At 52.3% G+C, this 23,278-nt stretch overlaps 1 protein-coding gene across 1 annotated transcript in view; it reads right to left on the bottom strand.

Annotated features, from left to right (window-relative positions):
• The window catches only part of P2RY6 (pyrimidinergic receptor P2Y6), a 35,054-nt gene extending 12,000 nt beyond the window's left edge, over positions 1 to 23,054 (bottom strand). The window contains exon 1 of the mRNA XM_034995141.1: positions 23,029 to 23,054. The gene's annotated coding sequence lies outside the window, so the exon portion shown is untranslated. The remainder of the gene's footprint in view (positions 1 to 23,028) is intronic.
• Between the last annotated feature and the right edge of the window lie 224 nt (positions 23,055 to 23,278).

The raw sequence follows: 23,278 nt of genomic DNA, 5'->3' as shown, positions 1-23,278 counted from the left end.
CTTAAGAGAATTTGACCCAGAGCTCTCCCCAGCCCTTCAGAGAAGGAGGCTCCCTGAAGCCTCTTTGACAGGACTTGTCTGGCCTCTCTTTGCATACTTCCCATGACAGGGAACTCACTCCATCTCTCCCAGGCCGCTACATGACCCCAGGAGAAAGCTCTCTGGGAGATGTGCTTCATCACACAAAGCCCTGATCTCTGCCCGTAGCCACTGTTTCCCCTCCCCAGTCTGGCCTGCTTCTGGGGTTACAGAGCTCGGCTGCCCCCAAGTCCCAGGACACCCTGCAGAGAGTGTCCCACGATTCATCAGCTGGTCTTCATTCCAACAGGCTAAATCCAGTGCTCTTGTCCAGGCCCAGGAAACCTCGTAGTAGAGCTCATAAACCAGACATGAGGCCAGGGAGCCATGACCATTTCCAAATCTGAAGACAAAACCCTTTGCTTGGGGCTTGTAAAGGGGGCATGGTCTCCTTCTTACCATTTTGAGAGGATAAACCTGAGCAATCCCCCAAAGCTTAGTATCTTGCCAAGGCCACCCATCAGTTGGTGGTCTTCCAATTGGCCAGAGTGCCTTCCACCAAACCCCAAATCCTCACCCTCAAACATCAGGCATGTAGGACTGGGGTCCCATTTGTGGCCAACCTGGTGTGGGAGGAGCCATGCTGTGTAGGCATCTGAGGGGTGACCTGGGAGGAGGAAGTCAAAGGCAGGGCAACCTCCTGACTCAAGGGATCAGCAGTGACACAGGCAGTTCCTGCCGCAGAGTGTGTTGCTTCGTGTGGCGCGGATATGAGGACCACTGGGCAGACGTCACCTCCTTCAGGTGGCCCCTCAAACGATACATTCTCCATGAGGCCTTCCCCCAACACACTAGCTAAAATGGCAACTTCCCACCTTAGACATGCGCACTTCCTACTCCCCTTCTCCACTATATTTTTCTCCATAGCATTTATCATATTTTAACATACGATTCTGTTCATTTGTTTGCTTACTGTCTGTTTCCTCCCACCAGAACATAAATTCCACCAGGGCAGAGTTTTTTATGTTTTATTCACTACTACATGGCCAGTGCTTAGGATGGTACCTGACACAGAGAAGATACTCAATAAATATTTGTGGGATGGATGGATGGATGGACGGATGGATGAATGAATTTCTGGGCGTGACTCAAGAATGTCTACACAGAAAGGACTTAGGGGCAGAAATGTGACTGGGGGCAAAGGGGGCTATGTGTGATATTATGCTTGTATTGCAAACTACAGTTTATACTTACAGTAGGTTTACTGGCTGTATCAGGGGCTGATAGAGACTTCAAAGCCACCGTGGGTCTCCTCTCTCTGGCTGTGTATGTGAGAGATTCAGGTTGTGAATAGTCCCAGCTGAAAAGAGTGAAGAGGACATGGCCTGGTGGCCCTGGGCTGCCTGCTTCTCCCTCCTGCCCTGTCTGAGGTCTTCCCTGGCACCCCTCCCCTGACACTGGCCCTGTTCCATCCTGCTGTCCTCCCAGAGTCTCCCAACCTCTACACCATCTCTCCCTCTGCACCAGGGCCTCTGATGTGGAGGCCTCCAGCACCCTGGGCCAGCATCTTCCTGGCCACACTCCCTTCTCTTGCCAGCCTGGAGCTCTACCTCAGGACCTGGGGTTCCTGTGAACACAGCCAGTCGTGTGGATCCCTCGTTCCCAGCACCAACAGACTGCTTGGTCCTGCACTGTGGAGTTGTGGCTGGAGGATGTGACTCAGCAGAGAGCCCTAAGGCCCCACCGACTGGGTCACCACCCCACTTGGCCGAGTCCCCAAATTTCTGACTGTCCTGGAACAGTCCCTCTCCCATCTCTTCCAAGAGCCTTTGCCCCATTTTTCTTGTCAGCCCTACCCTCAACCCCAACAGCCTTCAATTCCTCCTTCAGAGCAAAGAGTGCCATTTCAGAAGGGCCTCCTTCAACCTTCCTGGCCATCTAAATAAACTTGAATCTGTTCCGGGTCTCTCATTCCTCCTAGGCCCCAGGCGGCCTCCTGCAGTGCTGATCCCGCCCTCTGCCCAATCCTTCCCCTCAGCCCACAACACACCCCATCCTCTCATGCCACCAGCTGTGCTTCTTCCTTCACAGTCCAGCTTGTCCTTGAGTCCTCTGCCTCCCATCCTCCCTCTCTGCCCTCATTTCTCACACCTCTACAATCTGCCCAGGACACCTCACACAGGGAGCCTTTGGGCCAGCTCAGGGAAGAGGGGTGGGCACCCTGTCTTTCTAGGTGAGGCTGGCGAGATGGGACCCTGGGAACCAGTGACAATCTGAGCTCCATCCCGAGAAAATCTCAGAGGTGATCTTGACATGGGAAAAAACAGGCCACTGTGAGGTCACTTGGGTTCATTTGTTTGCTTACTGTCTGTTTCCTCCCACCAGAACATAAACTCCACCAGGGCAGAGTTTTTTATGTTTTATTCACTACTACATGGCCAGTGCTTAGGATGGTACTGGGGGGGGGGTGGGGGGGCGGGAAGCTGTCTGTGTGACTTCCAGGAATGGGCCTGGACTCTTCTGGGAATTTGAAGTGGGGCTCAGGCTGTGCAGTGGTACCTCCTGAACGTCTGTTTAGGAGGCAGCTGGGGATTCTGGAGGGGCTAGATGAGGGGACAGACACCGTGATATTGCTCATGACATGGGCTTGAGAAAACATCGCAAAATAGTAGGGGCTGTTGATCATGGAACAGGTGAGGGTGGGGGGCAAATTTCCCCCAAGCTACCCCCCAGCATCACTCCAGTCATAGGAAATATGAGGATTCATTCCAGAACAGGTCTCTGCTCAGAGCTCCCTGGAAAACCCAGAGTTCTTCAAACCCCGTTAATGGGGTTTCTTCCATGTGGTCCCATACACCCCTCCATTCTATCCTCCACCCAAGGTCAGTTAGATCCAACTGCCCATTCCTGGCACCTGCACCCCTCTGCCACCTGCACCCCTCTGCCACACATCGCTGTTCCCCCTGCAGAGCTTGGCTCCTCTCAGGCCTGGACCCTGTCCTGGCTCCACAGCTCACAAGCAGTGGTTTTACCTCTCTGAGCCTCAGGTCCTTCCGTATAAAATAGAGATAATCATACCCACCTCATGGCAGTGTTGGGGCTCGAATGAAGTAATGGATCTGGAACACCTAGCCTGTATCTGGAGCAAGTAGGTATTCACTCCATGAGGCTTCTATTACCACTCGTAATTTCATCACAGCCCAGCTGAGAAATGGCCTCACTTATCGCCTTTGCTTATTTACCCATTCATTCATTCATTCATTCACTCTTTTGACATGTATTTGCAGGAAGCCTTACAATGCTTAGAGACTTCACTGGGCTCTGATCCCAGTCCTTGAGGAGCCCCAGCTGGTGGAAAAGACAGATGAAGGGGTCTTCATCTGTCACAGGAAGACAGAGGAGGCCCATATCCTTGCCTGGGGTATCAAGGAAGGATCCCTGGAGGAGGCGATTCTGTGGTGGAATGTAGACAGAAAAGGGGAGGTGTTTCTGGCAGAGAGGCCTGCTGGAGATATGAGGGCACAGGGTAACTGCAAGTGTTTGTGTTTGCAGGAGGCGAGGCTGAGAGATCATCTGAGCCAGGTCCCCACAGGCCTCGAATGCCAGGCTACAAATTTGGCCTCTGTATTGTGGGTGCCAACCAAGGAGCCCTCGGCTGTGTGTAAAGCAGGCTAGAGGTGTGATCAAATTTGAGATCAGGAGGTCTCTTATGCTGCTGGATGGAGGGTGGGATTGGATATGGTGAGAGTCCAGGTCAGAGACAGTAGGGCACCAAGTGGGGTCCTGGCTCCAGGGCTGGCATAGTAGGGCCAAATCAGGGACCTTGAATGCCAGGCTCACGGCCCTCTTCCATACACCCCTTCACAAGCCCTGACAGCCAGAGTGCTAAAAAGACAAATTGGAAGGAGGGCAGGTTCTCAGAGATGCCTGGTCTAGCCCTCAGGTCACAGCCAGGAATCCACGGCCCAGAGCAGGCAAGAGGATGGCGTACAGCCCTCAGGTGAGACCATGGAGGGGTGGGCTTCTGCCCCTGTACCCTGTTCTCAAGGCTGCTGTTCCAATCTGACTCTCCTCTCCTGGGTAGATGAAGAGTCCAGAAGGATAGCTTGCTCCAACTGCCAGGCCCATGTAGGCCCTCTCCTCTCCTCTCCACCTGGGGAGGGGAGCCCTTAGAGCTTCCTGAGTTCTCTCTTGCACTTCACACCCATTCTGCAGCTGAGGATATTGAGGCCCAGAGAAGAGAGGCATTCAGCTCCTTTGATAAACACGGCTCTCTGGGCCTTGAGGTGGGTGTCAGGTGTGGGAGATGGAATACCTGGGTCCTAGTCTCGGCCCTGCCAGTGGGCAGCTGGATTCATGATTCTTGAGGAGACTCAGCCGGTGAGGGGTGGAGCCCCTACAGCACAAGCCTCTGGCCCTGGCCGGCCCTTGTGCCCAGCACTGTTCCCTGGGGGGCACCTCCCCTTCCATACCAGCCTGTGTTTCGGCAAGGCACAGCTGAGGAGGACCAAACAGGAAGAAACCATGTGGTATCTGCTCCAGGGAACTGTGGGCCCGGGCTGGTGCCTTCTCTGGGCCAGGTCCCACCCTGCCCAAGGGAGTCGGATGATCTCATCAGCACAGCTCAGCCAGGCCATGCCCTTGTCCTCAGCCCCACCAGCTCTCCCAGAGTTGGGTGGGTGAAGAGGCCTGGCTCTGCTCCCTGGAGCTTACAGACAGTGACCAAGCCTCCTCAGTGTCTGGGCTTCTGCTTGACTTGGACCCCACCCAGGGACGGGGATAGGCTGGGGGGAGCATGTGGGACTGCATGGGGGATATGGTTACTGACTGTTTAAAGTGGTTAGCGCCAGGTGCCCACCAGCCTCCAGCCTCACCCACAGAGGCCAGTGGGGGCAGGGCATGCCCATTGCCACTTCCCACTTGAAATCAATCACCAAGCCTCACATCTGTCAAACTGTCCCCTTATCTCATCCTGTGGTCCCTGACTCAGCCTAGACCACATCCACCCAATGCTCTGTCGTCCATCTCCCCAGCAGGTCCATCTTCTTTTTGCAGCCAGAGGGATCTTTGCTCAGCAAAACTCTGACTTCATCACTCCCCTGCCTAAGCATTTTATGGTTCCCCAGGGCCTGGGGATAAAGGCAAATCAAGGCCCTGCTGACATCTTTGTTCTTAGCACTCACCCCTGTCCCTCACACGCAAGATGCAGGGCCCAGAGCTACTTTCAGTTCCTGGGACCTTTGCTCCTCACTCAGTACTCTTTCCACCGCCCCTGGATCACCCTCTCTTCACATATGCCACTGGCCGACTCCCGCTACAAGCTCAATGACAGAGGAGATCCATGTCCTGCCCTCAGGCACTCAGTGTAGATGAGGAACCTGAAGACCCATAATCTGAGGCAGGCATCCTGCAGGGGAGCCCAGGCAGGGGGAAGAGATGGTTCTGCAGGCAGGGAAGGCTCCGTGCAAGAGGCAGCAACGAAATGGCCCAGTGTATATGGAGGCAACGGCATTTCTGGCAGAGGGAACAGCAAGGGCTGAAGCTAGATGGGGCATGTTGAAGGGTGCTGAACATGGCGGGAGCTGCCCATGTACCAGCAAGTGTGGCTGGAGAAGAGGCGAAACGAACACTACTAATGATACAGTAATTGAACCCTTACTGTGTGCCAGATGTACCATACTCCACTCAATCCTCATAATGGCCCTGTGAGAGAAGACTGGTATTATGTCCATTTAATCCCTCAAGTGGGGCTGTTAGCTGACTTACCCAAGGTAGCACAAGTGGAAAGAATGGCTACTGGGCTAGGACCCCAGGCAGGCTGGCTCCAGAGGCACACATTCTAAGCTCCTACAATGCATTAGGGCTGGAGTAGGGAGGTTCTCAGGTGCCAGGGAAATCCAGCCCCTCCATTCTCTGCCCAACCTGCCTGGGACCCAGCTTGCCTGGGGCTCACCCTCCCACAAGTCACGGGGCTCCCTCCAGGGAAGGAATTCTTCAGGGAGCAACTAAAAGGATTCCTTCTACTTCTCCCAGGGCTCCCCATGGGAAGTCTGAGGTGAGGGATGCCCTTTCCCAGACCTCTTCTGGGGAGGAATGTTCACCTGTCATAGCATCTCTTGCTATGGGGAGCTCCCTCCCCCACTGCATGGTAATCTTGTGCATTCGAAGTGGGCACCTGACCCAAAGCTGACCAGTTAGGGCATCCATACAGACCCCTTACCAATGATTGGTTTAGGGGAAACCAATCAAAGTTTGTTCCAGAAATTTTGGTGGAACCAGTATGAAAGTTTCTCTCCCTTTTCCTCTAGGATTATTAGTTGTGAGGGCCATGGAAGCCTGGTGCTTCTAGAAAGAACTTGCAGGGGAACTTAGGAAGCAAGTAGAAAGTCAGAAGAAAGAATACAAAAAGAGTGGTGATGGTATCATTGTAACTGCTAGATTTAGCCACGCCTGATCTAGGTCTACCTTCGACTTTTCCTGTACATTAACGTATTATACCTTTCTTGCCTAAACCAGTTACATTTGTCACTGGCGATCAAAGCAGCCCCAACCAACAGGACACCAAAAGTACAGGCAACAAAAGAAAAAACAGATAAATTGGATTTCATCAAAATTTAAAACTTTTGTGCATCGAAGGACATTACCAACAGAGTGAAAAGGCAACTCACAGAATGGGAGAGATTTGCCAATCATGTATCTGAAAAAAAGATGAATATCCAAACTACACAAAGAACTCCCACACCTCAATAACAAAAAAACCCAAATAACCCAATTCAAAAAATGGCAGAAGACTTGAATAGACATTTCTCCTAGGAAGACACACAGATGGCCCATAAGCACAGGAAAAGATGCTGAACATCACTCATCATTGGGGAGACTCAAGTCAAAACCATAATGAGATACCACCTCACACTCATTATTAGGAGGGCTACTTTCAAAAAACGAGGAAATAGCAAGTACTGGTGAGGACGTGGAGATGCTGGAGTCCTTGTGCAGTGCTGGTGGGAAAGCAAAATGGTGCGGCTGCTGTGAGAAACAGTATGGCAGTTCCTCAAAAACAAACAAACAAAAAACAACCCATAGAACGGCCATAGGATCCAGCAGTTTCACCTCTAGGTAAAAATAATTGAAACTTATTTTTAAACAGACTCAAACAGATATGTATACACCAACGTTCACAGCAGCATTATCCACAGAAGCCAAAAGGTAGAAACAACCTAAAGGTCCATCAGCAGTGGAATGGATAAACAAACAGTCATCTATACATACAACAGAACACTATTCAGCCTTAAAAAGGAAGGAAATTCTGACATATGTTATAGTATTGATGAACCTTGAAAACATTATGCTAAGTGAACTGAACCAGATACAAAGGACAAATACTATATGATTCCGTCTATATAAGGTACCTAAAACAGTCAAATTCATAGAGATGGAAAGAAGAACACTAGTTACCTGGGGCTGGGGGAGAGAGAAATGGGGAGTTATTATTTAGTGGGTACAGTGTTTCAATTTAGGATGACAAAAAAGTTCTGGAGATGGACGGCGATTTTGATTACACAACAATGTACCTAATGGCATTGAACTGTGTGTTCAAAAAGGGTTAAAATGGTAACTTTATACATGTGGTGTAAGAAATATATTTTTGGGGGGCGCCTGGGTGGCTCAGTTGATTAAACAGCCGACTCTTGGTTTCGGCTCAGGTCATAATCTCAGGGTTGGTCGTGAGATCAAGCCCTGCATCAGGCTCCGTGCTCAGTGGGGAGTCTGCTTGAGATTCTCTCTTTCCCTCTGCCCCTACCCCTGCTCGTGCATGCTTTCTCTAGAATAAATATATATATATTTATTCTTTATTTATTTTTATTTTTTGGTCTTTGTCCCTGATTCCTGACATAGAGCTCCTAAATTCCTTGGAATTTCCTGAATAATAGGAGCATCTTTTGTTCTATCGAGTTGACTCTTGGCAGGCCCCTGAATCATTTCAGGATGGGGGCTGGTTGCCAGAAAGAACAAACCTTGATTAGAAACTTAGAACTTTCAGCCCTGCTCCCTAATCTCCTGGGAAAGGAAAAGGGCTGGAGATTGGGTCAGTTGCCAATGGCCAGTGATTTAAGCAATCATGCCTACGTAATGCTGCCTCCATAAAAAACCCAAACTGGCAGGGTTTGGAGAGCTTTGAAGTTGGTGAACACATCAGAGTGCTGGGAAGATTCTGCCCCTTCCCTCATACCTTACCCTATGAATCTCTTCCATTTGGCTGTTCCTGAGTTGTATGCTTCATAACAATCTGAGCCTGGGTGTCTCAGTCGGTTAAACGTCTGCCTTCGGCTCTGGTCATGATCCTAGGGTCTTGGGATTGAGTCCCACATCAGGGTCCCTGCTCAGTGGGGAGTCTGCTTCTCCCTCTCCCTCTGCCCCTCCCCCTGCTTGTGCTCTCTCTCTCTAAATAAAATCTTAAAATAATAATAATAATAATCTGGTAATAGTCCAATAAAGTGCTTTCTTGAGTTCTGTGAGCCATTCTAGCAAATTATCAAACCTGAGAAGGGGGTTGTAGGAACTCCTGAGTTACATCCAGTCAGTCAGAAGCATGAGAGGTCCAGGACTTGTGACTGGCATCTGAACGGAGGGGTGGCAATCTTGTCCTGTGGGACTGAACCCTTCACCTATGAGGTCTGTGCTACCCCCTCAGAGTTGGTGTCAGAACTGGCTGGCGTCAAGAGGGAAAAACCCTACACATTTGGTGATGCCTGCCTCTGGGGCAAAGGTCAGGCAGGCTGACTGCCCACGGTGAAGGATTTCAGTTGCCTCAGATCCAGGTTCCTGTCCTGGAATGCAACCCTCCACGTGTGCAGGTGTTACTTGGCCTTGTGTTCTATTGCCCTTGTGGGACCTGGGGCTTGACGAGCCAGTGCTAATCCTGACATTCTCCCTGCTTCTGTTGCTGAGGAACAAAGTTCTCCACCTGCAACCAGGAGTCAGGTCTTCTGCCAGCATCCGTTAAAATGCAGTAGGCTAACCTGTCAGCTTGGATGTGTGGTAACATCACGGGCCCTTCACAGTTCTCGAAGCTACTTGCATCAGAATCTCAGGTGGGAGATGGAGGGAATTTGTGTTTTTAACAATTTATTATGATAGTCAGCCGACTCAGGCTTGGAGGAATCTTGCTCTAGAGTGAAGCCCTGGGAGAGCTGGTTTTCCTACGAAGCTGGCACTTTCCTCCTCGGGGAGGCTCCATTTCCCTTTTTGTTCCAGCTGCTAGGAAGCTCACAGTCGAATTTCCCTGTGCTTCTGCTTTAACGTCCACATTAGCCTCAACCTTCTGTGTCACTTGTATGTTCCTGCTTCTGTTTTCTGAATAATCAATATGTAATTCACCTACCATAAAATTCACACTTTCAAAATGTACAATTCCCTGGCTTTTAGTATATTCGCAAGATTGTGCAACCATCCCCACTATCTAATTTCAGACTGTTTTCCTTACCACAAAAGAAATCTTGTACCCATTTGCCCTTCTCATTTCTCTCTCCCTCCATCCTGTGGAAATTAGTTACCTACTTTCGGTGTAAGCAAATCAGATTTGCTGATTCTGGAGACTTCATGTAAAGGGAACCATATACGTGCCATTTTGTTTCTGGCTTATTTCACTGAGCATAATGTCTTTAAGATTCATACATGTTGTAGCATGGATCAGAATTTCCTTTTTACAGGTGAATAATATTCCATCGGAGAGATACACCATGTTTTGTTTACCCATTCATCAGTTGATGAACATGTGGGTTGTTTCCTTCCGCTTTTTGGCTATTACGGATAACACAGCTATGAACATTTGTACGTAAGTTTTTGCATGGATACATGTTTCCAATTTTCTTGGGTATATGCCCAAGAGAGGAATTGCTGGATCCTACAGTAACTCTACATTTAAGTTTTTGAGAAATTGCCAAACTGTTTTCCAAAGTGGCCGTACCACTTCACATTCCCAGCAGCAATGTATGAGGGTTCGAATTTCCCTACATCCTCCCCTACACTTGCTACTATCTGTCTTTTCCATTATAGCCACCCAAATGGGTGTACGGTGGTATTATATTGTGATTTTGATTTATATTTTCCTAATTACTCCTTTTTTATGTTGTCATTCACATTTCACCATTTTATTTTATGTATTTCTGATCTGAGGCCTGACATCTTTTACGGAATGAGTACCCCATGGAGTAGGAGAGTCATGGGTTTCAGGGCTAGACTTTCGCAGGGCTCTCCCTCTGCTTCTATTAGCTGTATGACCTTGAATGAGTTATGCAACACTCTGAGCCTCAGGTTCCCCACTTATTAAGCAGGTTGCGGTATTTAACTTTCATGGTTGTTGTTGTTACTGTAAAGATACATCTATGATACAGCTGTGGCATAGGACTGGCACAAAGTAAGTCCTCCATGAATCTCACTAGGCCTGGGACTCTGACAGGAAGGTTTCCAGCTTGGTCAGGAAACCCAGGATGGGGGCTGTCGGATTTTGACCCAGTATCTGCTTTATTCTAGCAACTTTTTACAACAGAGGCATTTCAGGCTGCCTCACACATCAGTCTCTCCAAGTCTCTGTTTCCCCTTTGGGACATGAGAAATGAAACTGTGCCCCGTGATGTTAAAGGTTGGCGAATCTGTAGGGTTTATCCTAACATCTTACAAGTTTTGTCTCTCGCCTCAACCATCAGACTAGCTGCTGCCTAAAAGACTATCTCCTCCCTCAGATGAAGGGCTCTCCATGGTGAGGAAGGAAGTGAATTAAAACTTCCTAAGAACCTACAGTAATGCTATGTGCCTGATCTTATTTACCACTCTGTGAATTGGTCAGGTATGCTCTATCATCCCATTTTACAGGTGGGGAGACTGAAATTTCAAGAAGTTAGATAACTTGTCTAAGATCACACAGCCAGCAAATGCTGGTGCCTAGGTTCAAAAACCCAGCTCAGATTTCAACATCTGATTTCTTTTCCTCATCCAGAGTGTTCCCCCCACCTCTGCCCCTTAATAGGAGGTGCTCAGGAAACTTCGCTGACCTCAATGGCTTGTTCTCAACCCCCTGGCTTGCCAGAGACAATGTCATCCCTTTGAGCTGAGATCTGTCCCCTAGACACCAGAGGTCAGCTCACTCCTGGGGCCACAGAACAGCCCTCGCTCTGTCCCAGGCCCCCCAGACAAGTGCTGCGCTGGGAGTCAGGATGCCAGGCTTCTGTCCCCACTACTACAGGCTTAAGCCACCCAGGCCTCAGCACTCTTCCCAAGTTGGCTAAGCAGAAAGTTGTATCTACTCACTCCTGGGTCCCTGGCGTCTGGCACAGGGCTGGGCCATCTCCACAGACCCATAGCTGCACGGGCCTGCCCTCCCATGGGAGTTGTTAGTGACAAGGCCAGCCCTAGGGCAGGGAGAACAGGAGGATACCTCCATTTGTCCAGGCTGGGGCTCTGGCCTTTCCCAGACATGCCAACAGTCAGAGAGGAAGAGTTAGAGCTGGGCCAGCAGTACCCACCCCAGACTGAAATAGAAATGCATTTCAGAGACAAATGGGGAAATGGGCCCAGAACCAGAGGAGTGGGGTGGAGTGTCACTGGGGAGAACCCTGAAGACACAGCTTCCTGAAAGTTTTGTCTTGGCCTCTGCTACAGCGAGCACTAGTTGCCAGACTCTGCCAACTCATCCCTCCTCCGGGGAGGACAAACTCGAATCCCAGGTCCCACACTCTAACTTCTCTGAACCACAGCCTCCTCAACTGCAAAACGGGGATAACAAGAAGCTTGGCTGCATTCGTCAGCTCAATCCAAGCACTTTGGAGCTCTCGGCACATAGTAGGTGCTCAATAAACGGCAGCCATTGCTATCCTCACTTCACCTGCTCTTTCAGCTCAATACTGACCGAGTGATTCATTCATTTGCTCTTTCCTTCACTTATTCATCCAGCCAACCAGCCAGCGCATGCCCCCTAGGTGAGTCACAACAGTTAAGAATAAAGTCTCCTGGGCGCCTGGGTGGCTCAGTTGGTTAAGCGACTGCCTTCGGCTCAGTCATGATCCTGGAGTCCCAGGATCGAGTCCCGCATCGGGCTCCCTGCTCGGCAGGGAGCCTGCTTCTCCCTCTGACCCTCCCCCCTCTCATGTGCTCTCTGTCTCTCTCATTCTGTCTCAAATAAATAAATAAAATCTTAAAAAAAAAAAAAAAGAATAAAGTCTCCTGGGGTGCCTGGGTAGCTCAGTCGTTAAGCGTCTGCCTTCAGCTCAGGTCATGATCCCAGGGTCCTGGGATCGAGCCCCGCATCGGGCTCCCTGCTCAGCGGGGAGCCCGCTTCTCCCTCTCCCACTCTCCTGCTTATGTTCCCTCTCTCGCTGTGTCTCTCTCTGTCAAATAAATGAATAAAAACCTAAAAAAATAAAAAATAAAAAAATAAAGTCTCCGGAGTTGGGTTGGGGTTAAAACTCCCGAAATGCCACTAGCTGGCTGGGTGACTCTGGGAAAATCACTTCCCCTCACTGAGGCTTCATTTCCTACTTGTAAGATGGGAATAGTAAGAGCACCTCTGGAGGGGGTTGGATGGTGTCTAGAGTCAACGGGACAACGACGTGACAGCAGCGAGCACAGGGTCTCAGAAGGAAGAGTGGGTGGCAGGTGAGCCACACAGAGGAGCCAGGCAAGGTGCCAGCCCCGCAGACCAGGCCCTGCTGGGAGCGCCAGGCAGCCCGGCCTCCGGGGACAACCACAGGACGAGGTGAGGGCGGGCAGGAGGCAAGAAGAGTCAGCAGGCTCAGAGACAATTGCTAGGTTCCTGGACCATGGCCGGCTCCCTTTCTGGTAAACTAAGAAACAGTGAGGAAACACACACACACAAAGGATTGTAAGAAGTGTAAAGGAGAAAAGCCCTAGCCAAACAGGGAGCCTCGGGCAGCGTGCTGTTACCCCACCCCGCCAGGCCAGGGGAACACGTCCATGTACACACATCGCACACGCGTGCACACACACTCACAAGCTGCACATTCCCACTTGTGCTTACACACCCAAGGGCTGGCCCACACAGGCACATGCACACTCAGAGGCGCAGCTCTTTATAGTTTGCAAAGAGCCTTCTCACTTATCATCTCATTTGATACAGAGGGGCGGAGAGATTGTCCCTGAATTGGCTTGGGGCCCTTTCCGGAGCAGACAAGATATGTGAATCCCAGACACATCCAGGGCCCATCTCACGGCCGAGCTGCCTCAGTTCCCACCCCCCAGCCCCCACCCCCGGAGGTGTTAGCAGGAGATGAGCGGCACCAGAAACCCCAGGAAAGTTTTAACGCAGCTTCCTTCCCCAGATTTCCTCGTTCACCCCACTTCACTCTCCTTCAGCAAGTCACACTTGGACTCAAGAACTCACTTTCTCACCAGTCACGTGGGGTCAGCTCTAGGCTGTCTTGCGATTTAGCTGGGATGGCAGAGGCAAGAGTTTCCCAAGGGCCTTCTCTGTGGACTCCCATCCGGTCATCCCTTCTTAGCCTTTCCCACCATAGGCTCCCAGAGGGCTCTGAGGGCAGAGCCCAGCCTCCTCCCTGGGGGACCCTCACTAGCATACAATATCTACCAGTCTTCAAATAGTCAGGGGAGTCATTGTTAGCCCCATTTTATAGAGTGAGAATTGAGGCCTAGAGAGGGAATGTGTCCTGTGCCACTCGAGACTCAAACCCAGACCAACACGGCTCCCAATTCTGTTTCCACTCTTCCACCCTCCACGGGCCCCACCCAGTCCCCGAGTCTGCCTGCAGGCTCTTGGCACAACTAGGACAGGGGAGAGAGGAGGACCCCCAAGGCTTCTCCCACCCCCACTCCAGTCTGTGATGAGCCACAGCAGCTGCAAGGGGGACTGCGTGTGAAGCTTTGAGAGGAGGTGGGGGCTCAGGCACACTCAGGGCACTGATCCAGAACACTCACCCAGGAGTTAGTGAGCTCCACATTGGTCCATGAAGTGTTGGAGCAAATTCTGACTCCCAGAGCAACCCTAGAGCTAGCCAGTTCCTGAGCCACAAACTGTCACGTGCATGTCTCACAGAAGTCCCCGGAGGCAGCAAGAAACCAAGAAATCAAGGAGGGGAAGTAACTTGCCGCAGCACAAAGCTGGCAAGAGGCAGGGCTCATCCCAAGAACATTCCAGCTCATTCGGCCACTACCCAGTTGTGAGCGGTCCCTTCATCGTCTGGGTGTGCCTACCTGCAGAGTGCCGACGGGACAAGAGTCTGAGATGGCATTTCAGGACCTGGGCTTGCACACGGAGGCACTTGTCAGTAACCATTTTTCTCCTCCTCCTCTCCACCCTACCCCTCAGCCGTCTCCTGGCCTTTCTCAGAAAGGTCTGGAGAGAGTCCTGGCCCTGCTTCTTGCTGCCACCGGGAACAACTGATCTGGTTTTCTTCACAGTGCCTGGAAGATCCATTAAGAAAGCCTGAGACCCTGGGGTTAACAGCTCTGCCAGATACCACCGGCTCCCCCTAAGGGTCGAGGATGGCTCCTCAGATTGAGGGTGATTTGGGGGGGAAACAGTGAGCCTGGGCCACCACCCTCTTCAACAGCTCTAACCCAGCTTTAAGCTCGGGCTTGACGAGAGGGCAGACTGGGTGGCTCTGCCTCAGGCCAATGGTGGCCTGGGACAGCCCCTCCCCCGCCAGAAGATCGGTCCTCCTCTTCTTTTTTGTTTTTTTGTTTTTACAAGTACTTATTGGGCACCTACTCTGTGCAGGTTAATGTCCAAGGCACTTGAGAACACAAAACAAAGCCTGTGCCCTCATATCACTGACATTCTACCAGGGAGACTAGTATATTTTAGCTAATGAGTTTAGTAAATACAGAGCAGGTCAGGCAGTGGAACTACGGAGGAACATAAGGAAGGATGAGGGGCAGCGCGCCAGGAGGTTGCAATCTCAGCCAAGCTGGACAGGCACCATCTGGAGTTGCTGGATCCTCTTCTTACACCGCCCCCTGCCCAGCCCAGAGGAGACCCCAAGCCCCGAGTCCCCATTCTGTGCCAGGCCCTGCCTCAGGGGACCTCAAGAGGGGGCAGGGCTCCAGGGCGCAGGCCTTAGTTCAGGCCCACCAGGGCCCTGGTATGGAGCATCCTGAGCCTGCCTTCCACTCATGGCCATGGAGAAGCCTTCCGAAGGCTCTAAATTCTCCAGTCAACTCCAGGATCCCACTGTTGAGAGAGCACGAGGCCCGGAGACAGGTAGGAGCCGGCCTGGATCACACAACAAGCTGAAGGTGTCCTTGTTCCCTCTCCTGCCTTCTCCTCCGGCATGTCCGCAAGGGTGGACTCAGGGCTGAGCCTCACGGCAGAGTGCTGGCCTATGGGGGCTGTCTATGCCCTCAGCCAACTCCTGGTTACAGGACTGTGAGGTGCTCCTCCATTTGGCCCATCTGGTAGTCGTAGCCTGCCCCATCCTCCCAGCGTGGACAGGCCAAAATCTCATTCTCTAAGCCCTGGGAGGCTGAGACCACTTCTCCCCAGCTCAAGCTCAGGACACTAGTGTTTTGGTTAACTCTGCCTCATCCTGCTGCGTGACTTCAGGCAGGTCCCATCTCTCTGTGGGCCTCGGTTTCTTAATCTGTCCAACGGAAGACATGCAGACACCTGTATCTCAGGGCTGTCGTAAAGAATGAGCAAGAACACTGGCAAGAGGACAGTTTGTAAACTTCTAGGTGCTACTTATGTAACAGGGGATGTTCTATCCTTAACATCCCTGCTTGTCTGAAAAACAACCTCCTCATGCTTGTGGGACCCTGGGGTAGCCCCTGAGCAGGCCCTTGATGCTTGATGGGATCTAAGTGTAAATTCAAAAAAAGACAAAACCACCTCTGTTCCCAACCAGCAGGCCAACAGATGACAGAAAAAGCCTCTCCTTTGTCCTTGTGGTCAGAAGATGAGGAAGGAGACATGGAAAGGGACAAGGCCAGGAGGTCTGGGAAAGCCAATTCTGGGAGAAGAAGATGTAAGCTTGAGGTAGTTATAAGGGTCACCCATCCTCTACCTCAGGCCCCCAGGGGTGGGAGAGGACATAACTAGATGGATGTCGGGCACAGGCAGCCTGCGAGGGAGGGGTGTCAGCCATGTGTGGGTTTGACCCAGAAACTGTACAGGTATTCGCAGGGGCACACATGTTAGAATTGTACCTGTGTGTCTATGGCACACGTGTGTGTCCATGTGAGTGGCCCTGGAGAGTGTATGTTTGTTCACACGCATGTCGGCCTGTGTCTGTGTCTCTGTGTGTGGTGCACGCATGTGCCCACTCCTGTGAACCCCCAGTTCACAAGCCTTGTTCTCCCAGGCTTGGCACTCTTTGCCACAATGCCAGGCAGGCCCAGATACCACAGGAGATTTGTGGAGTTCCTGGTCACTGCAGGCTCTCGATTTTCCCCAGGAACAAAAGCAGTTATGCAAGAGGAGGAAGGCTTAGAGGATTAGCTCAGGCTCAGGCCCTCCCAGCTCAGTCATGGGTGTAGGCTCCTCACGGTGGGCGTGTGCCCAAGGCCAAAGCCCCGCCTCCTGGGGTCCTCAGACCCTCCGCTGCATGTGGGCGCTGACTCCTCCACAGTCACCCTCCTGCCCTCCATCAGTCTCTGTACAATAGCCAAGCACTTTACATTTTACACCCCCATGGTGCTCGCTGGATGGTTGCTGGCCACGAACTGGCCGGGCTGACCTTAGGACCCTGCCTCCAGAGTCCCCTCCCCCGAGGCAGCCACTCCCAGCTGGGTCTCAGGGCCCCCCTTCCTCACCCTGGGCTGAGCTCACAGGGCAGCTCCCGCTACTCCACTGGGGAAGTGTCCCCTCCTTCTGAACCTGGGTTTCTCCAGCTGTCCGATAAAGCTCTCTCTGCCCACGTGAGTGGACCACTGAGAAGGCCTGGGATGAGCCCCTGGCCAGTAGGAACAGTGTCCTGCCCATCCCAGCCACCCAAGGCTACTGCTCACTGGCGCCTTGCTGCTCCCCGGAGCCAGGAGGGAAGCACAGCCCTCAGTTCTCTGTCTGAAACAGGAGACCACCTGGCCCCAGGGATCACCAAGGGACTGGACCCTACTTGAGGCTTGCAGGCAGCATGCCTGGTGGTCTCCTCAGATAGGGGGAGGCTCCCTCTTGCTACACCTCAGCTCTCCTTCTCTGCAACCTGGGCACCTCATTCTGTCCCGCGTTGGGGGTCTGCTGTTACCCATCATAGGAAAGGACAGAGGGGCCACAGGGAACGGGCAGAGGAGGAAGGAGCACGTGCTTGTGGGTACGGTCCCTCACTGGTGCACAGCCAGCAGACCCGGACCCCAACACAGCTCCATACAAGCCACACAGGTCCACACACACGCACATGCCCAGGCAGCTGGCACACTCTGGGGCACACCACCCCGAATCCTGCACCTGTGCAGCCGCATAAATGCGCACTCACACGCAGCCCAGCATATGCAGGTCTACTGCTCGGTTCCACAGCCGGTTTCATACCAAGACCTTTCAGAACCAGGAAAGAGGTGGAAGGGGGAGAGCTGAGTCCTTGGATGCCCAGGCCCTTCTTTGGCTTCTTCCCAGAGGAGACTGAGGGGTTCCCAAGGACACAAGATGGTTTCTCTGGCCCATCCTCTCCAGCCATCCTGCATAAGCCCTGCCCAGAATGCTCAGAGAAAGCAGACAAAGGTCCTTTCAGGAGTGTGGTCCTCCATCTGCCCAGCCCTGTGTGTTACCAGCTCAAGGTGAGGCCTTGGACTAATTAATCACTCTGGATTTGGGAGCTTAAAGAGCAGAATGTGAGAAAGAGGAGTTGTGGAAGGGACAGGACCATTCCTGGGCAGAGAGAGCCCAGCTACCCCCTGGAGCCCTCGCTTCACCAAATTTGTGATTCATTCACTCATTCAATCTATATTTATCGAGCTCTTCTGAGTGTCAGTGACCTAGTGGTGAAGAAGAGCATCTCAGTCCTTGTCTCAGACTCAGCTCGGAGTCCAGCTTCCTCAGAGCTTCCAGGATGGTGTGGGTGAGGTACCAGTCCCAGGCTCCTCTACCATGCTCTGTTTCTCCTCCATGGATTCCAGCCACAGCCCAATCTAAGTCCTCACGGCACAGACTGAAGTGTGAACTTCGCTCAGGAGCACTGGCATCATCTGAGAGCATGTTAGAAATGCACCCTGAGGCCCTACCTTGACCTACTGAATCAGATCCCCAAGGGATCCAGGCATAACTTGACATTTGAGAAACACTGATATAGAACATTCCATACAGATCCAGTCCTTCTTCCTGCTGGCCTTTCCAGAATGGCCCATTCAGGTAACAACTATATGGGCAAACACACAGTGCTTATAAACATCTCATTCAACCCTCATACAGCCCTATAAGTTACGTACCATTACTATCCCCATATTACAGATGGGGAAATGAGGGACCGAGCAGTTAGGCAACTTGCCCAAGATTCACAGAGCTAGTGGTAGCAGAGCCAGGATTTGAACACAATGTTTTGGACCAATACACTGCCCCATTCAGCACATGTGTCTCCATGTCTGGGTAAGAGTGAGTGTGGTCAGACAGGCAATAAAAAAAAGTGAAAAACTCAAGGAGCCAGTGGACCTCCTCCTAAGAATCTAGGAAATATCAGATTTTACTCATGATTTACTTTAGGATTTACAACACTGTCCTTAAAGGGCTGGAGGCAGTGCAGAGAATAGCCATATAGGCCACATGATCCTGTTAGAGGCAGGGCAGAAAAAAACAGTAGAGAAATCTAGACTAAGATGGTGACTGAGCTTCCTGGCAGCCAAAATAAAAAGGGAGGGAAGAATGGGACTGGCAGTGAGGACGCTGTGAGGATTCCTGAGCTGAGCCAAAGTCACAGGGATGGAGACAAGGGGACCAGTGGAGAGATATTTGGGAGGCTGGTTCAATGTGGCTTGATCACCAAATGGAGGAAGAAGCCCAGAATGTACCCAAACCCTTTGCTCCTGTTAGGGTGGCTGGAGGACCGAGAGCACACGGATAGGACTGGGCACAGTACCTCACACAGTAGGCATGGGTAAATGTGTGCTACGTGTCCCCTCTTCATTCATGCTAATGCCACTCCCATCCTCACCCCACTCCATACAGCCTGGGGGCTCAGGACTCTGGCATCTGCTCTTCCCCCAACCTCTGGGAGGCTCTTGCTCACCACCCCAGCCTCCAGAACCACTGCCCCCGAAGCTACAGCTCCTTCCTTCAATCATCAGCTTGGGGGCTGAGGGGTGGTCATGGGGAGATACTCATGGAGAGCATTGTGCTTCAGCAGGCCTGCTTTCCGGGCTCAGGGCAGGGCTGGGTGGAAACGCTGCAGGGCAAGAGGTGACACGCAGGGAGTCCCCCGCACACCCCCAATCTCATAAACTCTCAGCCAATCCTGGGTTCTTCCAGAGGACAAGCCCCCCAGTTCTTTCAGTTCTGAGACCGATTTCTCACACGTGCGCTGAGACTGAGGCTGAGCAGGGAGGAGGGGAAGAGAGATCGCAGTCATGGTGCCTTGTGCTGTATTTTCATAACTCTTCACCTGATCATTCATTTCTTCCTTCTCTCCTCACCCTATTTGACTAATGTTTATAGTCTGGTCCAGGTACCCCACAACAGTGTTGCTGTCCTCAGGGGTAGGAGAGAGAGGTCAGGGAGTTTTAGTCCTGTGTGCCAGTTTGCCAGATGAGCAAAGTGAGTTCTGGAGAGGGAAAGTGACTTGTCCAAAGTCACACTGTTGACGCGGGGCCTGGCCGTCTGCCCTTCACTCCCCAGGCCACGCTGACTTCAAACACGGCTATGCATTAATGGTGCCATTCTTGTGAACACCACAAGAGTCTTTTCTATAACCTAAGATACTTAGAGAGTCTCAGACATAGTGAGGTTTGCCACTGGGGTCTCCTCAGCCCCATTTCTTTTTCTCTCCCTTCATCCTCTTTGTGTCCCCTCCAGGAACCCAGTGATCCCACAGTTCCCTCATCCCGAGGGGAACGATGACAACTCCGGATCCAAACCACTCCCTCTCCTGGGCCACTCCTTCCCCTGAAAGCCATGAGTTCAAGTACCTCCACTGCCCTGTTGAGGAAGGGCCTGTGGGTTCACTGTCACCCATCCCAGGGAGCATGTGGCCATTTTACCAGGGACCTTCCCTTACCCCAGAGGAGGAGCTCCAATGGCAGTGGTTGACTGTGGAGGGAACTTTCCTGGGGCTTCTCAAACAATTCTGCAGAAGTGACCACTAGCATATTTTCTCTGGTGGTTTATAAGCTTTAAAGTGTCTCAGGCTGCCAGAGCCAGAGTCAGAATCCTTGAACACTTAAGTTGGAATCAGGGAATGGTACAGCAGGAGCACAGAAAGTTAGAGTTTAGATTACAGACTTTAAGAATGTGTGAGTTGAGATTATAGATTCTTGGGACTAGGGCTGTAGAATCACGAACAATTATAGTGGGAATTGTGGACTAAAGGAAGTCTGACAGCTGAGATGAGAGAGCTGGCCTTGTCACCCAGCCAGTCAGGGCTGGGCCAGGTCCCCTGCTACGCAGCAAGGTTCTGTCCTCCAGACCTCCTGGAGCAGGACACGGGGTCTCTGGGGCCAAAGCACTCTCTGCTTGGGGACAGTGGGGACACTGGTCTGCCTCTGCTCTGTCCTGAGCCTCACCGCCAGCCCATCACAGCACCCCGCCACCACAGAGGATATATTTAGGTGCCCTCCCTAAATATGTTTCCACGGCTCCCAATACTGCCTTTTATGTCCCCTCCTCCTCTGAGGCCTCTGGGCACCTTCTCTAAACTACCCCAATGAAGTCATCAGGAACAAGGGCTCTTGCTTCACCAATGCAAACATTCCCCTTCCCTCAAACAAAGCCCAGCTTGAGGGGTCTCCTGGGTCACCTCAGCCTGGATTCAGGCCCACCTGCTCTAACTCTGACCTCACCTCCTCCATGCCTTGGGCCAGGGACCAAACATCCTTGATCTTGCCCTTCTTGACCTTCCTCATTCCAGGCAAAGGGCACCCTTGCCCCTGCCAGTCCCCAAACACACACACACACACACACACACACACACACGCCAACATTTTTCTGTTCCTCTAGTGTTTGTCAGGAGAGAGAGTCCTCCATTGGAGACCCATGGCTACCCCTGCACTTTACCCCAGTCTCCCTCCCACACGCCATCCCGGCCTTGCCAGAAACTTGGCATTCTCCCCTTTCAGACTGCATCTTCCCAGGAGCACAGAGTCACTGAAGAGTGCAAGAGTGATGGAGACCAGGGACAGGAATGGATTCCCTAGACACACTTCAATGGAAGGCTCTCAGATTCCCAACTGCCCAGCTCATGAGAAATTGTTGTTCCTGCGGGAATCGGGATTCCTGGGGCAGGCAGGGACACCCCCCCCTCCCCCCGCCATGTAGAGGCTCCATTATACCCATCATAGTTTTATCACCAGCAGTTAGTTTTATCACTAACAGTTAAGGGATTTTATGTGCTGGAGATTGTACCAGCATTTTATATCCTTACAATGACCCTAGGAGGCAAATATATTAATGTCTCCATTTTATGAAGGAAGAAACTAAGGTGAAGAGAGGTTTTGACCAAGGTCCTACATGTAGAGAGTGCCAGAGCTGGGATAACACAACCACCTCAACAGTCCCAGGTGGTAGCCTGCTATGGGAACCCCCTTCCCTGTAGTCCCCGCAAGTTCAGCACCCTTGACCTGTCCAGCCAGTGGGGAAAAAGCGAGAATCTCTTTGATGGTCAGGGCTCCTCTCCAGAAGCTCAGCTCCCCTGCTGCTGAACTAGAAATAACCAACAGACCCCACTACAGTCCCCTCACGCAGGATACACCCCCACACCACCGTGACCCCTTCCCTCACACCCCGGACACGCCGCCGTACACAACTCCAGCTTCCCACAATGCAACCGGTCCGCACACAGGCCCACGCAGCACAACCACATAGCAACCACACTGCCACACTCCCCCAGGATGTGTTAAGTCCTGCCATCCCAGTTTGGAGGGCAGGCAGGGGGTTCCTACTCTACAGGTGCCAGAGGGCTCCCACCACAGGATAAACCCTGCCAAGCCTTGAGTCAAACTCACTGGATGATAACTTATCAGAACAATATTTTTATATTAAAACAAGTGCAGAAATATTAGAGAGGAAGGCAAAATCCACATGAATTCTGAAGATTAAAAAGTGAGACTTCAAAGAAGCTGTGTGTGTGCGTGAGTGTGAGCGCCGGACTGTCTGCACTTCCTCCACCCAGATCCCCGGGGGAGCTTTCATTCTCCTAAGCCTTTAGTAAGAACCACCCCGGGGTCATGGAGAATGTTCTGTTGGTGGTAAGGGCTACACAAACGCTCTGACCTTCCATTACCCAGCTCAGCACACCACACAGGGCCGCGGATGTGCCACACACAGAATATACATCTCAAAACAGGCACAACACACATGTACGCACTCTCGTGCTGTGGCTCCTGCCACACGGTGTGCACACGCCATGGGCACACAAGGAACCCCTGGGTGACTCTGGCACAGTCATCCAGAGCTGTAGATAGGTCCCACCCACACTTCGTGCGTGTGGACACGCCCCACAATCCACTGGTCACTCTGCACACACACATTGCCCATACTCCATACTAATGTCTTTTTTTTTTTTTTTTAAAGATTTTATTTATTCATGAGAGACAGAGAGAGAGAGAGGCAGAGGGAGAAGCAGGCTCCCAAGGAGCAGAGAGCCCGACGCGGGACTCGATCCCAGGACCCTGGGATCATGACCTGAGCCGAAGGCAGACGCTTAACCATCTGAGCCACCCAGGCGCCCTCCATACTAATGTCTTACACACTGCCAACATTACACACACACACACACACACACAGAGGCACTCACCCCTGGGAACCCCACCTGGCCAGGGCTGCGAGCCTGGAGCGGGCAGGCATACGCGGGACCCGCGCGCGCCGGCACCTCCTGCCCCTGGATCCCCCGCCCGCACAGCCCTTACCTGGGCCACGCAGCGCCAGCCGGCTCCAGGCGCGGAACGCCGCTCGCTCCGGCGCTGAGAGGCGAACCCACACTCCTCTCGCTCTGGCGATAGGAGGCGAACCCGCAAAGCGAGGGGCAGCGTCGGCGGCGGCCCTCGCTCCCAACCCAGCGTCTGCGGCCGCCCGCGTGCCTCACAGCCCGCGCGCGAGCGCCCGAGCGGGGGCGGGGCGGGGCGGGGCCGGGGCGGGGCCGGGCCGGAGCGCACCCAC

Source organism: Mirounga leonina, unplaced genomic scaffold (genome assembly GCF_011800145.1).
Source record: "Mirounga leonina isolate KUSES-001 unplaced genomic scaffold, KU_Mleo_1.0 Mir_92, whole genome shotgun sequence".
NCBI classification, from domain to species: Eukaryota; Metazoa; Chordata; class Mammalia; order Carnivora; family Phocidae; genus Mirounga; species Mirounga leonina.
This window is presented reverse-complemented; position numbering and strand designations above follow the sequence as displayed.